A 16079-nucleotide genomic window follows, 5' to 3' on the forward strand; every position below is an offset into this window, starting at 1 on the left:
GCACTTGCAGCACTGATGATGTTCATGAATGAAGGTGAATATATATGTCCCAGTATAAAGTTTTAGGATCCAATTTGGATTGGTTACCGGAACAAGGGATTTTTCTTCTTCTGAGTTTTCGGACTTGTGCTGGAGCCCATCTTCAGAGAGAAGTTCCCTGAAGATGCACTCCAGCATGAGTCTGAAAGCTCAGAAGACAAAATCTCTGGTCCCAGTTACTGACCCAGATTGGATCCTGTAACTGATGATGTTGTCTAATTTGGCAATGAAATGTCTGCGAGAAAATAACTGAGTTAAAAGAGCATCCAGGACCCCTCATTTCAACCCTAAGTTACAGATTCTCCTCTATCAATCCAGCTATTTTTGGAGCCTGCTAAATGGCTGCATTGATTGACACATAAGTTGAACTTGTCTGCCTATTATGCTTCCTAGTTTCAGATTCTGGTTTTAAATTCTGGTTTTAACTGGGTTTTTGTTCTTTTTATTTTTTTATTGGTTATGTTGATTGTTTAAGTATGTGAATGAATGAATGAGGTAAAGGCCTCATTTTCTTCTTCACATCTCTAGTTAAAGGAATTTTCAGGTAGTAGCTTATTTGAAGGTTCTAATAATGGAGCGTAACTATTTTATATTCCTGAGCAAAGAATGTTATATTCTTATCTGAGACCATTCTGTGCAATTATGCATCCAACTTTGGGAAGGATGCAAAAGATCAAGGAATAAAGAAAAGGGTTTAGTTAGCTTGATCAGAAAATGTAATCATAGAAATCTATGAAATAACAGATGTTGCAGACAGATTCATGTTGGGGGAAAAAGAGAAGGTGTCAGGCCTGGAAACCATACTAGGCCTAAGTTATTGAAAAAGCTATTGGTTAGTGTGAATATGACTTGGCTAGAATTTTATTGGTCTGATTCCCTATGAAGAAATCATTATTGCAGTTCTTAATTTGTTGTTGGGAGGTTACAGATTATAAACATCTTTAAAAAAAACTTGTAAATGACACTTAATAATTCATACCAGCAAATAAAGTCAAGTTTCAACAGTAAATTAAAGTAATTATCTAAGTATTTAGTAATTAGTAGAGTGTGTTCATTTTTTGATATTACTGACAGAATTCATGGCTTTCTGGCTTGTTACAATTGACTTAGACTTTGTATTTATTGTAACATATACATCATCACAGATTTTTCATACTACCACCTGTTTGCAGATTGATTTATAACAGTCCAAAGGAAGATTGGAACTATCATCTGTTTTCTGTACTAGCAAAAAGTTCCTTTCCTAGCAATCCATCAGGATTCATTTTTTCCTATTCTTCAGAACATTTCTTCTGAGACAAGAGTGACAGATTCCCATGAGAGGTCATGAGGACACTTAATAATTTCCATCACATAAATGGAGGGTTTTCTTTCTGTAACATCTTCAATTCCATCGTCAATCTGATTTAGCTCCTTGAATCTCCTGTCCACAACAAGATAATCTAACTGCACTGCTATGGAAATTCTGAAATTCCTATCTGTATCACCAGCAACTTTCTCACATTTTAGAACTTTTCTGGTGACACAGATGGGAGGTTCAGAATTTTCATAGCAGTGCAGCAATCTAATTCCAATCCATATAATTCCAATACAGAGCAAACATATGTGCAGAAACATATTGAAAATAATGGGCTCAGTCAGTTATAAATAATGGATTCAGTTATAGTTACAAAGGATTTCAGTTTGTGGAACTGGGAAAGATCTATGCCTTCAACCTTTGAAAGCCATGACCAAACCTTAATTTCAAGCAAATTCCTATGTTTAACTACAATTATGTTAAAAAGTACTGAATCACTGAAAGGTTCAGCAAGCATTTTTTTCAGTTCTAGCACTGTAGTCTATTATTAGACAATAATATTATTAGTTTCTAAATGTTAGAAACTATTAGCATTTATCTTTAATCCTGCAGCATTATCGTACTTCCTGTGATGGAATGTGCTGGAAAAGGTGGGGGTGAATCCCAGCAGGCTCACCAAGGAGGTGACAGAGAAACTCAAATTAAGACATTGCAAAATCCTGAACTGGGGTGGTGGGGGAGGAAGAGGTTCAGAGTAGAAACACCCCAGAATCTCTCAGGTTATATCTACTGTATTAGAGTAGACAGACGTAGCTTTAGTTTGTCAAGATTCTGTCTATTAGGTGTAAGCAAATAAAGAATTGGACTTGATTATATTTCACTGTGTCAACTTTGGGTGTGGGCCTGACAGTTCCTGTCTTATTGGCTGGTAAATCAATCCAAGTAATCAGGTTCCTGATGATTAGCTAGCTAATCTATCATTGTGGTTTTTTCCCCCTTTTGCCTTTGAGACAGTTTTGACTCCTGGCAACTACATTGATAAGTTAATGCAATTTTCTAGACAGCCTTTTCAGAAGTGTTTTCCCACTGCATTCTTCCTCAGGGTGAAAGGGAGTGACTACCCAATCATTACTTAGTTTGTTTTCATGCCTAAAGTAGGATTAAAACTCCAGGTTTCCTACTTCTCATCCAGCATTTTAACCACTAGACCAAATCATCCTCATTTCTTTCTTTACCTCTTAAAAAGTTAATCCTAAATAGACATCCTGCAAATTAAATATTTAAGCTTCACCTGAATTAATTCCATGTTCAGGAATCATCTTCCTATCTAGAAGAAAATATTAAGAGCCATGGTGGCACAGTGGTTAGAATGCAGTACTACAGGCTAGTTCTGCTGATCACCAGTTGCCAGCAGTTTGGCAGTTCGGGTCTCACCAGCTCAAGGTTGAGTCAGCCTTCCATCCTTCCAAGGTCGGTAAAATGAGGACCCAGATCGTTGGTGGTAAACTGCTTAAAGAGGGCTGTAAAGCATTGTGAAGTGGTATATAAGTCTAAGTCCTATTGCTAACAATATACAATCACATTGAATAGGAAACCATAGGATAGGATTCTATCTATGCAGGCAGTAATAGATAGAATTGCTAATTGATAGCAATTCTGGGAAGGCTGATCTTTTCTCCCTTTTTGTTAGATTTCTCATTTTCATAGTCATGTGTTCTGGCTGGCTCCATTTCAAAACTGACTTGCATATTTGGCCAAACAGTGTGCAGTTGTATTGTATATGTTTTCATAAATACTATAAATGGACATTTTGGAACTGTGCAATACTTTGGATTTGATTTTTTTTAAAAAATCAGTTCTTTTCAGATGTGTTTATTTTAAGGAATTGGAGGCAGAACGATGTTTGTGTCCTATGCTGTTGTTTCTGAATGCTATGCAACATGACATTACATATTATATCCAGAATTTACCAGCATTTTTAATAGAAGTTTTCCTTAAACACATGGATCTCTTGTGTATAATTTCTAAGCTGCAAAGCAGGGGTCAAAATTCTGAAAAATGCAGATTTTTTTTTTAAAAAAAGAACATGGCACTCTCGGTTCTCTTTCATATTAGGGGTCAAAAACTTGGTCTAGTTCTCTAAAAGTCCTGATGGAGCAGTTCAAAGCATTATAACAAAGTTAGCCTTTTCTCTAGTGGTCAGAGATTCTTGTAAGTAATAAAATAAGCTAAATTTGAGGGTGAAGGTTCATACTCCAAGCATGTGGATTGGTTCCCAAATGTTTCATTACCAGGCTAGGTAACATCTTCAGTAGAGTTTGGGGGGTGTCAGTGTTTTTCTGTTTATAAGGGCTTCGTGTGGTCAGTAGCTCTTGTGATGGGTCAGGTGTGAATCTTCAGTGGGAGTTTTGTGATAGGTCTTGTGATGGGGAGATTACATCAGGTGAGAGTCATTGGCAGATGAAATGCTGATGCGGGGGGGGCTTGCGTGGATTGGTTGAGGGTTGGTGTTGTTGCTGGTTAGCTGTGCAGTTGATTTGGATTCTGAGGGGTTCGTAGGCTGGTTTAGTTCAATGTGTCTGTTGATGGAATTGCTTCTGGGGTGCCAGGCTTTGATAAAATCATGAACATGGCAGATGGTAGCATGGCTGATGTTTTTTGTGTTGCTCTAATAGAGCTGGTGCTGTTTGGTGTCGGTGTGAGTAGAGATTAAGGATTGGGATCCTAGCGTTTGACTGCCAGCCGGTGTTCGTGAATCCTGTTTTTTTAATTGATGTGATGTTTGTCCCACGTAGAATTGGTTGCAATTGTTACAGTTGACTTTATAGATTACATTGTTTCTTTTATCCTTCTGTATATTGCCTTTGATTCTGGATAACTCCTGGTGGAGTGTGGTTGTGGGTTTGTGGCCTACTGCTATTCCTAGAGATTGGAGGATTCTGGCTGTCATTCCTGACACCCCTTTTGTGTATGGTAGGATTAGTTTTTGCATAGTGGTTGTCTATTTTTTTTTAATAGTGGTTGTCTAAGTTTTGTGTTGAGGTTTAGGTGCTGTGTGTTAGAATACACAGATTTGGGGATAAGCTAAATTTGTGAATTTAAGTCTACCACTTTAAATAACTTTAGATAAAGGCAAGGAAGGACACTGAAATGTCTTTCTGAACCTACAGAACTGTCCTGGCACTACTTAATAGCTGAATCATAGTCCTCTTGATGATATTCATTTGTCATGTCAATGTGAGTCCAGTCTTGATGATTTATGTCTGTCTTGGGTCTCTCTTACAGTAATGAGGACAACATTGGTGGCATTATTAAAAATAATGTGTACTCAAATGAGAACTTTCATGCTTTTGAAGGCACAGCTCTGAAATTAGAAGAGAACACGTTCAGCAATTCCTCTGCTATGGGAATGACATTGAACAAACCGAACAGATAATGCAAATACATATAGCATTTGGAGTTACAAAGAAAACTGTAACTGTGTTTAAAGGCAGAAAAATCTGCAAGCGAACTATTATAATATGATTTAAGGAAGGACAAATGACCCTTGATGCTGAAGACGTGTGATTGAAGCCTGAAATTGCATACTGCTTCCCTAGCCCACTATGATATATACAATAGTTTACCTGGATTCTGTGCAGGGGTGAAATCTACTTACCTTCCCTTACGGTTTAGAAGTGCATGTGCCGTGCACGTCATGTGCGCATGCCAACCCTCTGGCATGCACAAACCCTTCTGTGCATGCACAGAGGGTAAAAACCAGGTTACCGACCAAGTCGGTGGCTGGAGCCTCAAGTCACCATTGCTGCTGGTTCTCTGAACCACCGGCCATCATCGCTACTGGCTCGGCAGAACCAGTCCAAACCAGGAGCATTTCACCCCTGATTCTGTGGCATGTTTACTTACACAGAATGCTTATGAATTCTCTGTATGATCACTCTATTCAGGATGACTCTAACTGACCAAGCAGAATAGGAACAGCAATGCTGTGGAGAAAGGTTTGGGAGAGAAATTTCATTAGAAATTTTATTAATTAAGTTTGGTCTTTCCAACCACCCAGTTGCACATGATAGTAGTCAATATACCGAGGGCTAAAAACAAATGGGCATGACAGAAGATGGCCCATATTTTATGTTTGTTCATTTGTTTTTGTTTTTTTCTGTATGGTTAACATCTGCTATTGCTTGACTCAGGCTAGAAGTTTTAGTGCTAATATTTGCTAGGTTAGCAAACAGCTCCACAGGTTTTCCTTCAACTATAATCCCAATCCAATGGCAAGGATTAACTCCACCAGGCCTATCCATCACTCAAAATAGCCTAGAGTGGCTACTTTCACTGGTATTGCCTACACTATCTCCCTCCCCATGTCAGTCATGGATAATAGAGCAAGATGAAGTGCACAAGAGCAATTTTAACTAGCATTTAGTATAGCAGCCATGACAGCCTTGGGAAAGATATTCAGTTGCTGTCATGCATGTATACCTACAAAGATCAGAATGGTGCAAGCCATTATATTTGCTGGAACACTCTATGGAAGCAAAAGTTGGACTTGAAGATGCAGGCTAGGAGGAATATTGATGCCTGTGAACTTTGACATTGGAGAAGACTTTCTGGAAACCATGGACAGAAAGCAAACAAACAGGTCATCAAGCAAAACCACTTGAGGTGCAAATGATCCAATTTTGGACAAATGATGCAAAGAACTGGTTCCCTAGAGAAGACTCTAATTCTGGGAAAGGTGAAAGGAAAACAAAGAAGAGGATGATCAGCAGCAATGTGAATAGACTAGTTAAATGGCAATTGATGCACCATTGGAAGACCTAGAGAAAATCTGTCTGTAGGGTTCTTAAGAGTCAACACTGACTTGATGGCACATAATCAGTGAGGTAGTCATTCAGCAATGGCATGCTAGTAGCATCCACCCCAGGATGGGAGAGAGGGAGGGGAGTGGCAAAATAGGCAAGATGGTGGTTGCAGAATCTCATTTAAAGTCCTGCCCGTTTTGTACATATGTCAATGTCAAACACACACATACAAAGGATCAGGATTCAATTCTGATGCTAAAAAAATGAAGATGAAACTTGAGGGGAAAACTGTGAAAGGCAGTCCAGGCAAGGCTTTGAGCACATCTAAATAAAAGAAAATAAACTAGTACATTCTGCAACACTTAGCTTTCCATCTAGACAGCTTTCTGGTGTTGATTTTCTTTTCCTAAATCTCAAAACATTCCTGGAGTGGGTGCCTTCTCTTCCCCAGAGCCACATTGTACTTTCTCCAGGAAGATTCCAAGATGAGTGCCTCTAGCATGCTCCTCTTTCTCAGCTAGTTAACTTCCAGGGAGGAGCAAAGTTGTGGTTTCAATGGAATTTAGTGAAATATTTTCCTCTGGGTTTCCTTACCAAAGATAAATATAGCTGGCTACGGACAATCGCGTGTGCATTCTGATTGAATGAGGATTTTAAAAATGTCTATTAGACATTGGGGGAAAAACTCTCATTTTCCCATTGTCATTCCATTGCAATGGCAACCATGTCAGGTGCAGAAACTGAAAGATTTAATTCCTATATTTCTAACGGCTACTGGATTGGGTTGACTAGTGGAATCCTGTTATGGTAGTATATCAGATCCCAGAGATCTTGGAAAAAACAATTTTTCCCAAATTCCCAAAATACCTGTAAGTTTATGTTGCTAAGGTTTCTGGGATGTATGGTATTCCTCAAGCCTCTCATCTGTGTCAAGGTTGTTGGCATCTTGGATTTTTCTCTCCCCACGAGATTACTGATATTACTCCTTCAAAACTTTGTGGTAGACATGAGAAGAAGAAAAAAGACAGATATGCAAGATTGTTTCCAATATCATTTCCATTATCAGAGCAGTGGGAATGGGCCCAGATTACTTAGACTTGTAGACTGTACCTAAGGAGCTAATAGAAGGATATGTTGAGGGATGTTCAGACTCCTCTGCCTTTGAAACATCAGGAATTAAAATAGGTTTAGGAGATTCCGTGGAACTGTTTTCCAGGGTTTTGGAATGGTGAAATACTCTTGCAAATCAAGCTTGTTGGAGTTTTACCATTTCAGTTTTTGCCATCCAACACATTGGCTACCTGAAGTTGAGAAGTGGTTGTTTAGGCTGAGGTGATACAAGCATTTCGTTTACAGCAGGAAGAAAATTATATCTCTCTAGAGTTACTGAATTACAATGCTCAGTGTTGATCACTATACTGGCTAGCAGTCTTACTCTGCCACACTGAGTGGGACTGCCAGGAATTGTAGTTTAGCAATATCCATCACATACAAAGGCCACTCTGCTCTCATTATATAGGAAATTTATCCTGGAATATAGCAGTATCAGTTTAATACACAATCAAACTCTTTCATTCATTCCCTCAGTAGATTTCTGAAACATTTGCAGAAAGAATGTAACAGTTAAAATATACAACCCCCCCCCGCCACCCCAGAGGTCTTTTTTTCCATCACTAGCTGCTGTTTCCATGGAAACAGATGCTAGTTTCACAAAAGTGGGGTAAGTACTTTACAATGGTAGATATTAATCACCACTACAATCATGCTATTTTAAAACATTATTGCTAGCAAAGGAAGAAGAGCTGTTTTTTGTTTTTTTAAAAAAAAAGATTTTTAGTGATTTGCACCCAAACTAACCCATGGCCAAATCTTATTTAAAACATTTGGATTAAAAAGATGTTAATCAGGTACATAGCAAATCAATATGAACAGGTCAAAACCTATAAGTAGCTGAATAGTGTTATACGCATGAAAATATTCATCCCACATAGTCAATAAACTGTAAAATTAAATAATCACCTCAGCCTTTTGATTAAAAGACCAAAGAGCTGAGCGGAGATTTGTTAAGTATTCTTAGAAAATTACTCTTAAGCTTGAAATATCTGTGTATCTTTTGTTCATGGTTGACAGCTCTGAAGAATGCCAATCCAACGTAAAAGTATGTATACAGACACAGCAAGACACACATCTGAAAGAGATTCACTGGAAAATGTGACCTGTTGCTTGGTAGAAAACCACTATAAACGACGCTATAGAGCACTGCACACCAGAACAACTAGACACAAGAACAGTTTTTTCCCGAAGGCCATCACTCTGCTAAACAAATAATTTCCTCAACACTGTCAAACTATTTACTAAATCTGCACTACTATTAATCTTCTCATCGTTCTCATCACCAATCTCTTTCCACTTATGACTGTATGACTGTAACTTTGTTGCTGGCAATCCTTATGATTTATATTGATATATTGACCATCAATTGTGTTGTAAATGTTGTACCTTGATGAACGTATCTTTTCTTTTATGTACACTGAGAGCATATGCACCAAGACAAATTCCTTGTGTGTCCAATCACACTTGGCCAATAAAAAAAAATTCTAAATTCTAAAATTCTAAATATCAGCACTGCATTTCCAAACTTTCAACCACTAGAATGTCAGTCATTTTCAGGCTCTGTTTTGTTTGGGCCATGTTGAACATTATTCTTCAAATAATTCTTCAAAGTTTTGCTATCTGACTTCACAACTGGACCACATATAGATGTACTAATTTCAAAATACACACTTCTGTGACTATGGAGATTCTCAGTCATCCAGGTCATTGTTGTCCCAAAGGTGCTTTTTCAAGAGGCAATTGGATTTCTTGTTTTTCTTTGAAGACATTTCACTTCTCATCCAAGAAGTTTCTTCAGCTCTGACTGGATGATGGGGAATGGAAGGGTTTATGCTCCTTACAGACATTGAGTCATTGAGGCCACTTGGAGATTTATCTGTGTCATCAGGATCACCTGAGGAGTGCAAATATGTGTGGAGCCTTCTTGGAACAGCTGAAAGGACTGTGTTGTACTGTGTTGTACTCTCTAAAAGAATGCAAATGCAAATGACCAGCTGCCTATAAGGAATATAAAGCCTTCCATTTCCCGCCATCCAGTCATCCATCCAGCTGAGGAAGCTTCTTGGATGAGCAGTCAAATGTCTAAAGAAAAGCAAGATATCCAGGTGCCTCTTGTAAAAGCACCTTTGGGATACACACTTCTATAGTCATAAATATAAGCCACAGGTATTGTTACATGTTAGAAAAAATCAGTTTGAGAAACCCTTTAAATAAAATATTAGGTTTAAATGATTTGATATCTATGTTTAGTGTAGTGATTCACAGATCACTGGGTGTCTTCCATGTCATTTCTGGATTATCTAGAAAAACAGAATAAGAGTTGAGTTGCTCAGTTTGTTGAGTTTTGGGTAAAAAGATCTAGTGATGATTTTTGTTTGTTTGTTTGGAAACTGTACAATAAGTTTCTTTTTCTTTGGCTGGGGAAAAAGAAGAAGTGCAGTCTCAATTGTGTTTCTCCAATTTCTTAAGTCTCTTAGGACAATGTACTCACAAGTGAATGATGTTCAGGAATTTCTTATTTTTTTCCCTCAACACAAGGAGCCTTTAATATAAAATATTGGCTTTCAGCATTTATCTAGACATCTAGACTGTTCTGGATCATATACTGCCTTTTGAAATCAGAGCAGCAGTTTTCATCAGGAGCAATAAAATATGAAACCCTTTTTAATCCGATCCTCGTATATATCTTATATATCTTTGAGAGACAGAACATCAATAGTCTTAACTACCTTTAGCATAAAGAAAGAAACCTGTTGAATTCAGTGACCCATTTGCTCAGACTGAACTCTTGAATGACTCATGTTATTAGTAGATGGGCCATAATCAAAAGTCAGTGAGGTCAGAGTCCAATGTAGTTAAAATTACTCCTTTCCTGCTACCTCCCTTTCCTTGTTGTCTTTCTGCCCTCTCCTTATGCCTGATGAGCTATCTCAGAGAGAAAAAGTTACTCTTGAAGATGGTTGAATAGATTTTTCAAGTCTTTGAAGGATCACGTGAACTTAGTCTGAAAGCTAGGCATCCCTAGGAAAAAGCTTGTCTACCCCACAGGCCTTTAAGCCCCGGGACACAACTGTATAGAAATCGATATGATTTGAAGAAAATCCTCTTAAATAAAGGGTTTTTCCTTCCATTTAAAAATGTCCCCTATTGTCAATTTCAGAAATGAATACAATCTAGAGCAGGGTTGTCAAACTCGTGACAACACATTGTTGTCATGTTAAATGTCACAACTTTTTCCCCTTTTGCTAAACTGGGGATGGGCATGGCCAGCACATTCTCCATCTGGCCCATGGACCACAAGTTTGACACCCCTGGTCTGGAATGAATTTTCTGCAGTCCAGATCTAGCATCCAGCTGCCTTTCAGCTGTAATGTCTCCCATTATCCATGGGATGTCAGTTTGTCATTCCTTACCCGGAAGCATCAAGGCTGGGTTTATTGATTGGTTGATTGATTTGTTGCAGTCTTATTCAAACACATGCACACACAAAAAGGTAGGCAGACTTATTTAGATTCGTTTAAAGGAAGATTTTATGGAAATTTAAAAGAGCTATGTTAAACAATTTTTTAAAAGTCTTCAAGTTGTACAATGTAACATCGTGGACCACTTTAATAACATTATTTTCAAGATTCGTTTCTATTTTAAAGAAAAGGGTGAATCATCTATGTGATCCAACTGTGGACCCAACATGTCATTTTCATCACTGACCTTTGAATTTTAGTTTTCAGTGAAGTGAGCTATTCTAATTAGAATTGGTCTTTTGTGAATAATGTTTAAAAGTAAGAGAAGCAGAGAGGGACAACTATTTTAGAATGGCTTTCTCAGTATAGAAATTGATCTTTTAAAGGGCAGTCATGTTTTACATTCAATTATGTAAGCAAAATGTCTCTCCAGTACTGAAATTACTAGTGCAACCATTTCTAAACCAGAAGAGTTGACACCAGAACAGAAGAAGCTGGTTCTAAGTCTTCTAGGTGAATGTTTCAACTGTACTCTGTTTTCTTTAGAGGTGTTCATGACAGAGTTTAGTTTTTCCTTTAAATTACTACTAATGTAGAATGAATGCATATATTCTGTTTTTGAAACCATAGTATTCTTACTTCTTCTCCTTTGCTTTAATTGCCTTATTTTTCCCCTGCTGCCTGGAATTTTCATACTTCGCTGACCTAACAGTTTGAAATCTTCCTACTTAAGAGCTACTTAATATTTAACAATTGGTTGAGTTTCAGTTATCTTTCTTTCTTCCCTTACATTTCCTGAGCATCTCTCTGTGATATGTGGAAGCTATTGTAAATAAACCTGTCTATGCAATGGATAATTACATGTCTCCCCTCTCATATCCACAGCCATGTTATCATGACTTCAAAACCCAGCAGTGGTCAGAGACACACAATAGCTGTGGAACCAGTGGTTCTGAAGGAGAGATTGAAGACCTTTCAACTTGAGGTTTCATAAATCTTCACTTGAAATCCTAGTACCTGATTCTTCAGTACCACGCTCTGAACCTAGCTATACCTATGAATAATAACATCTCCCTCCAAGAACTCTAAGGGGACGCGGTAGCTCAAGGGGCTAGGATGCTGAGCTTGTCGATCGAAAGGTTGGCAAATCAGTGGTTCGAATCCCTGGTGCTGCCGTGTAATGGGGTGAGCTCCCGTTACTTGCTCCAGCTTCTGCCAACCTAGCAGTTTGAAAGCACATAAAAAATGCAGTAGAAAAAATAGGGACCAACTTTGGTGGGAAGGTAACAGCACTGCATGAGCCTTTGGCATTGAGTCATGCCGGCCACATGACTATGGAGACGTCTTCAGACAGTGCTGGCTCATTGGCTTTGAAACGGAGATGAGCACCATCCCCTAGAGTCGGGAACGGCTAGATGTATGTGCGAGGGGAACCTTTACCTTTACCAAGAACTCTATCAGTAGAGCTGGGACACCGTAGGGCTCCAGACCAGGCAGCTAGCTTGTAAGGAAGGGATAAAGTCTGAATATGAACTCTGGTTCCCCAAATGTGGCAAGTCTCAGTCATTGTGCAAATTGCTTATTCAGAACCAGTTCAGAACCATTTCTGCCATGAGTATAGTACTGTGCTTTTCATCTCAGAATCAGATCCATGTAACCTTATTGTGCATTACAAACAGAATCCTTTTATTCTGTCTAAAGCAATGTAGTACATGTAAAATGAATATGAATACTGGTTCATTCTATTGAATATGTATGACATCTCTAATCAAAATTGCTTTCTGTCTGTGTGTATTTTAACAGTGCATACATGTTCATCTGTAATGAAAGAGGTGAATGACAGGCTCATTTCCCGAAACCTCCATTATTGGTGAAGATGAAGCAGCTACTACCATCAGGAGATTAGGATAGGCGGAACACTGAATCTAAATATTCATCCACCACTTTCCTGATCCATCACTTGGAGCATCTATACTACAATGTGCTGAAGGAATTAAATTCCCTGGAACAGCTTGCCACCCTGCTGGCCAATCTAATATTCTCATGCCCAAGGACTCTTCAAAATGTTGCACTGTTGCCATGTCCACTTGACAATCTGTCATGGGGTGAGTCAAATGGGAATGATGTCTGTAGGACAGCCAACTGCATTTTGGTGCAGATTGAGTGATCCTACTTGAAAAAGAGAATATGAGAGGGAATGGGATGAGTGGTGGATTGTAGCTGCAAGGGGAAGGAGAGAACGTGTTTCACTTCTGGTAGCGAATCTCCTTCAGTTCTGCTGACTAGATATGGTTAAAAAGCACACTATGAAATGTTACCAAAGACAAATGTAGTAGGCAAATAATAAACAAAGGAATTTAGAAAGCATGAGGAAAGCTAAAATAAAGCTGCCTTTTCACTGAGCTTTAAAACTGGAAAAACTAAGAGAGAATCAAAATTCAAAACTCCTTAGCAAAAAAAAAAAAAAAAGCTGCTAGTTGATTTGGTGGCACAGGACAAAAAGCATAAAAGTTAATTGAAATTGTGATGAGGCAATTGAAAAAGGGGAAGCTGAAATATTAAACAGAGGAAATGTGGTATAAACAATAACATTAAACCACTCTGAAAATATACCCCAAATTAACAAATTTCAACAGAGTGAAGAAAGGTTTTTCTTTAAAGTACTATTTAATCTGGGAGTCTATTACAACTATATAGCACCCAGAAGAAAATGGAAAGATCTGTTTCTGAAGTGAACTCTCTGGAATAGAGCAGAGGCCTAAAGTGAACTGGTTGATCAGTTTAAATTTATGGGAAAATGGCTTCCAGCCATTGGCCAAGATTGCCCCCTTTAGGTTGCTTGCCTACAACGCTGTGAGGAGACACCAGGAGAAACATGTTCCTTTCGTGCAACTCTTCAGCAAGCTATCTGAAGGTTTTCATCTTTGGGTCTCGCATTCCTAACTGACAAGCTCCCTCAGAGCTGGACACACACCATTCAAACCATCTTTGTCTCTGCTTTTCTTTCCTGTCAGAAGAAATTATTGACATCGTCTCTATAAGGTCTACTTTTTTTCCCCAGACTAATAATTTTTGAGTTTTCTATCTTCAGCATTAAATCTGATTGTCATATCTCTTAGGATCAGGTTCTCTCTTAGCCACTCAACTCGGGAAAATAAGAACATTCCCTCATGCGCACATATTCATGGCCAATGGTAGTCTGATAAAATTTGCTCAGAGAACGGTTTCTCACTGGTCTCATCCTGCTATATAGTTCACTGCTTTTTCAATCCTCCTGTTCCTTCATTAGTTTATAGCCTTTTTCTTCAATAGTACTTTCTCTGCTTATTTTTCTTTTGCAAAGGTAATACCTATTAACCTATCTGCATTCTATGAAATTATCAGCAGACATATGGAGAGTTGAGAATTGCCACATTGTTGTCCTGGCTCTTCAAAAAGTCTCTAACAAAGGAAGCTCAATGATGCTGAACAAAGGTGGTATACTTGACTTTCTTAGAATACAAGGTAAAGTACTCTTATGAATTGGTATCTACTTATATATTAGGAAGTATTAATAAAAATATACAGATTTAGCCCTAAAGGAATATAAAAAGTGGTTTCCCCTAAGCTCCCCAGAAGAGTGGGCAAATCCATGGTTTTATGAGAGATCCAGGCAGCATTCGAAGGAATATGACAAGGATTATGAATTGGCAAGATGCTATTATCGTTCAGTGTATGCAGTGGTGGGATTCAAATAATTTAACAACTGGCCAGGGGGAATGACAGGCAGCACTCAGCCTCCTGCATCCCCAGGGAGCAAAAACGGGCTGTGGGGGGCACTGCCCCCACCCCTTGTTTTAGGACTAATAGGCCTCCCAACAGCCTATTGGGAGCAAAAACAGGCCAGGGAGCACCGCACCCCATTTTGGGCCTAGTACGCCTCCCTGCACTTACCTGTGAGCCAAAACGGGGTGCATGGGGACTCCTGGAAGTCGAGGGGAGGGGAGGGGTAGGGCCAGCCAGCAATTTAACAACCGGTTCACCTGAACCAGCCTGAACCACCACTGAGTGTATGGATTGAGCACCCTCAGAACACAAAGTTACACTAAAGAAGCCTTTGGACTACATCAACTCTACAAATTTTTTTAGGTTGTTTCCATTGCTAAAAATAAAAATAAAAAAAAGAGATGGGGTTTCCTTTAAGAATAATTTAAAAAGACTGGATCATTGTTCTCGTACTTAATTTCCAAGTTTTCTTTCTAAAAGTCTTGCTTTTATCACGTGGTGCTGTAGGAGTCTTTGGGAAAAAAATAAAAAACAGTGTTAAAAAAAAAAGCACTGAACTCTGAACAAAAATCTCCACATGATCTCTCTCTTAAGCTGCCCTCCCTTTATTTCCTCTGACAGGCTTTTGTTGCACATTCCTACCTTGATATCCCATTCAAAATTCCATCCTCATGATGTCAAAGATCTTCATCCTTCTCATTCAGACACCAAATATTTATCCAGTTGCCATCCAACATCCACTAAAATGTTGTAAGTGCCATTGGCAGACCGAGCTGTAAAAGAAATGTTGAATTGTGAAAAAAGGCAGAAGAGTCCTTGGTGAATTGTTAGTAAAGGTCCAAAGGTCAAATATTTTCTGTCTGAAAAAAAGGGGGAATACATTTTTGACCTAAAATGGAAGGACTCTCTCTGTCTCATAGTAGTTATTTTTCTTGCTAAGGGAATCAGAAATATTTCATTTATTATACATTGTCATTATGACAACAACAACAAATATTCAGAAAAGCAAAGGAATTTCACTTGGAGTTTTTTGGGACATTTAAGGTCTGAGAAATCAATCCTTCCAGGCATGGGAAAGAATAAATTGTGTTACCCTTCCCTTCCCTTTGTATCCTTATCCTTGCTTTCAAATTGAGCTGGATTCCAGGTGACTACATGAGAATGACCATATTATTATTTTTTTGACATAAAGCAATTTGCCATTTACTTATTTATTTAGTTAACTTGCCACCTATCTCATAGCTCAAGGCAAGTGAGCAACTTACAATGTAGATACCAAAGCAATTATAAATATAAAACCAGAATAAAATTACAAAAAAAAATTAAAACGAATGAAAAAGTATCATGAGTTTAGAATGGAGAAGCAATAGTGCCTTCTCTGTTACTGTACCTGCCACCTCCAGTCAGCAGCTTCTTCTTTGGGGGCCCAATACTGTTAAGGCCTTTTCTGAAGGCCAGGGGGCCATATCTCTCTCCTGGGGCAAGATTTTCCAAAGGGTGGTGACTGAGGCAAAAAAGGCTCAGACTGTTCTTCAGATATGCTGGACCTATCCCATAGAAGGATTTAAAGGTAATAACCAAAACCTTGAATTGGACCCA

The 16079-nt window shown here is 38.5% G+C and overlaps 1 long non-coding RNA gene across 1 annotated transcript; it reads right to left on the minus strand.

Annotated features, from left to right (window-relative positions):
* Positions 1-5260: 5260 nt before the first annotated feature.
* LOC131188501 (uncharacterized) lies at positions 5261-15260 on the minus strand. Its single transcript, XR_009152788.1, has 3 exons — positions 15123-15260; positions 7009-7134; positions 5261-5322 (listed from the first exon to the last, which is right to left on the minus strand). It is a non-coding gene; the product is annotated as an uncharacterized LOC131188501 (long non-coding RNA).
* Positions 15261-16079: the final 819 nt, after the last annotated feature.

This window comes from Ahaetulla prasina, chromosome 1, assembly GCF_028640845.1.
Source record: "Ahaetulla prasina isolate Xishuangbanna chromosome 1, ASM2864084v1, whole genome shotgun sequence".
Classification (NCBI taxonomy): Eukaryota; Metazoa; Chordata; class Lepidosauria; order Squamata; family Colubridae; genus Ahaetulla; species Ahaetulla prasina.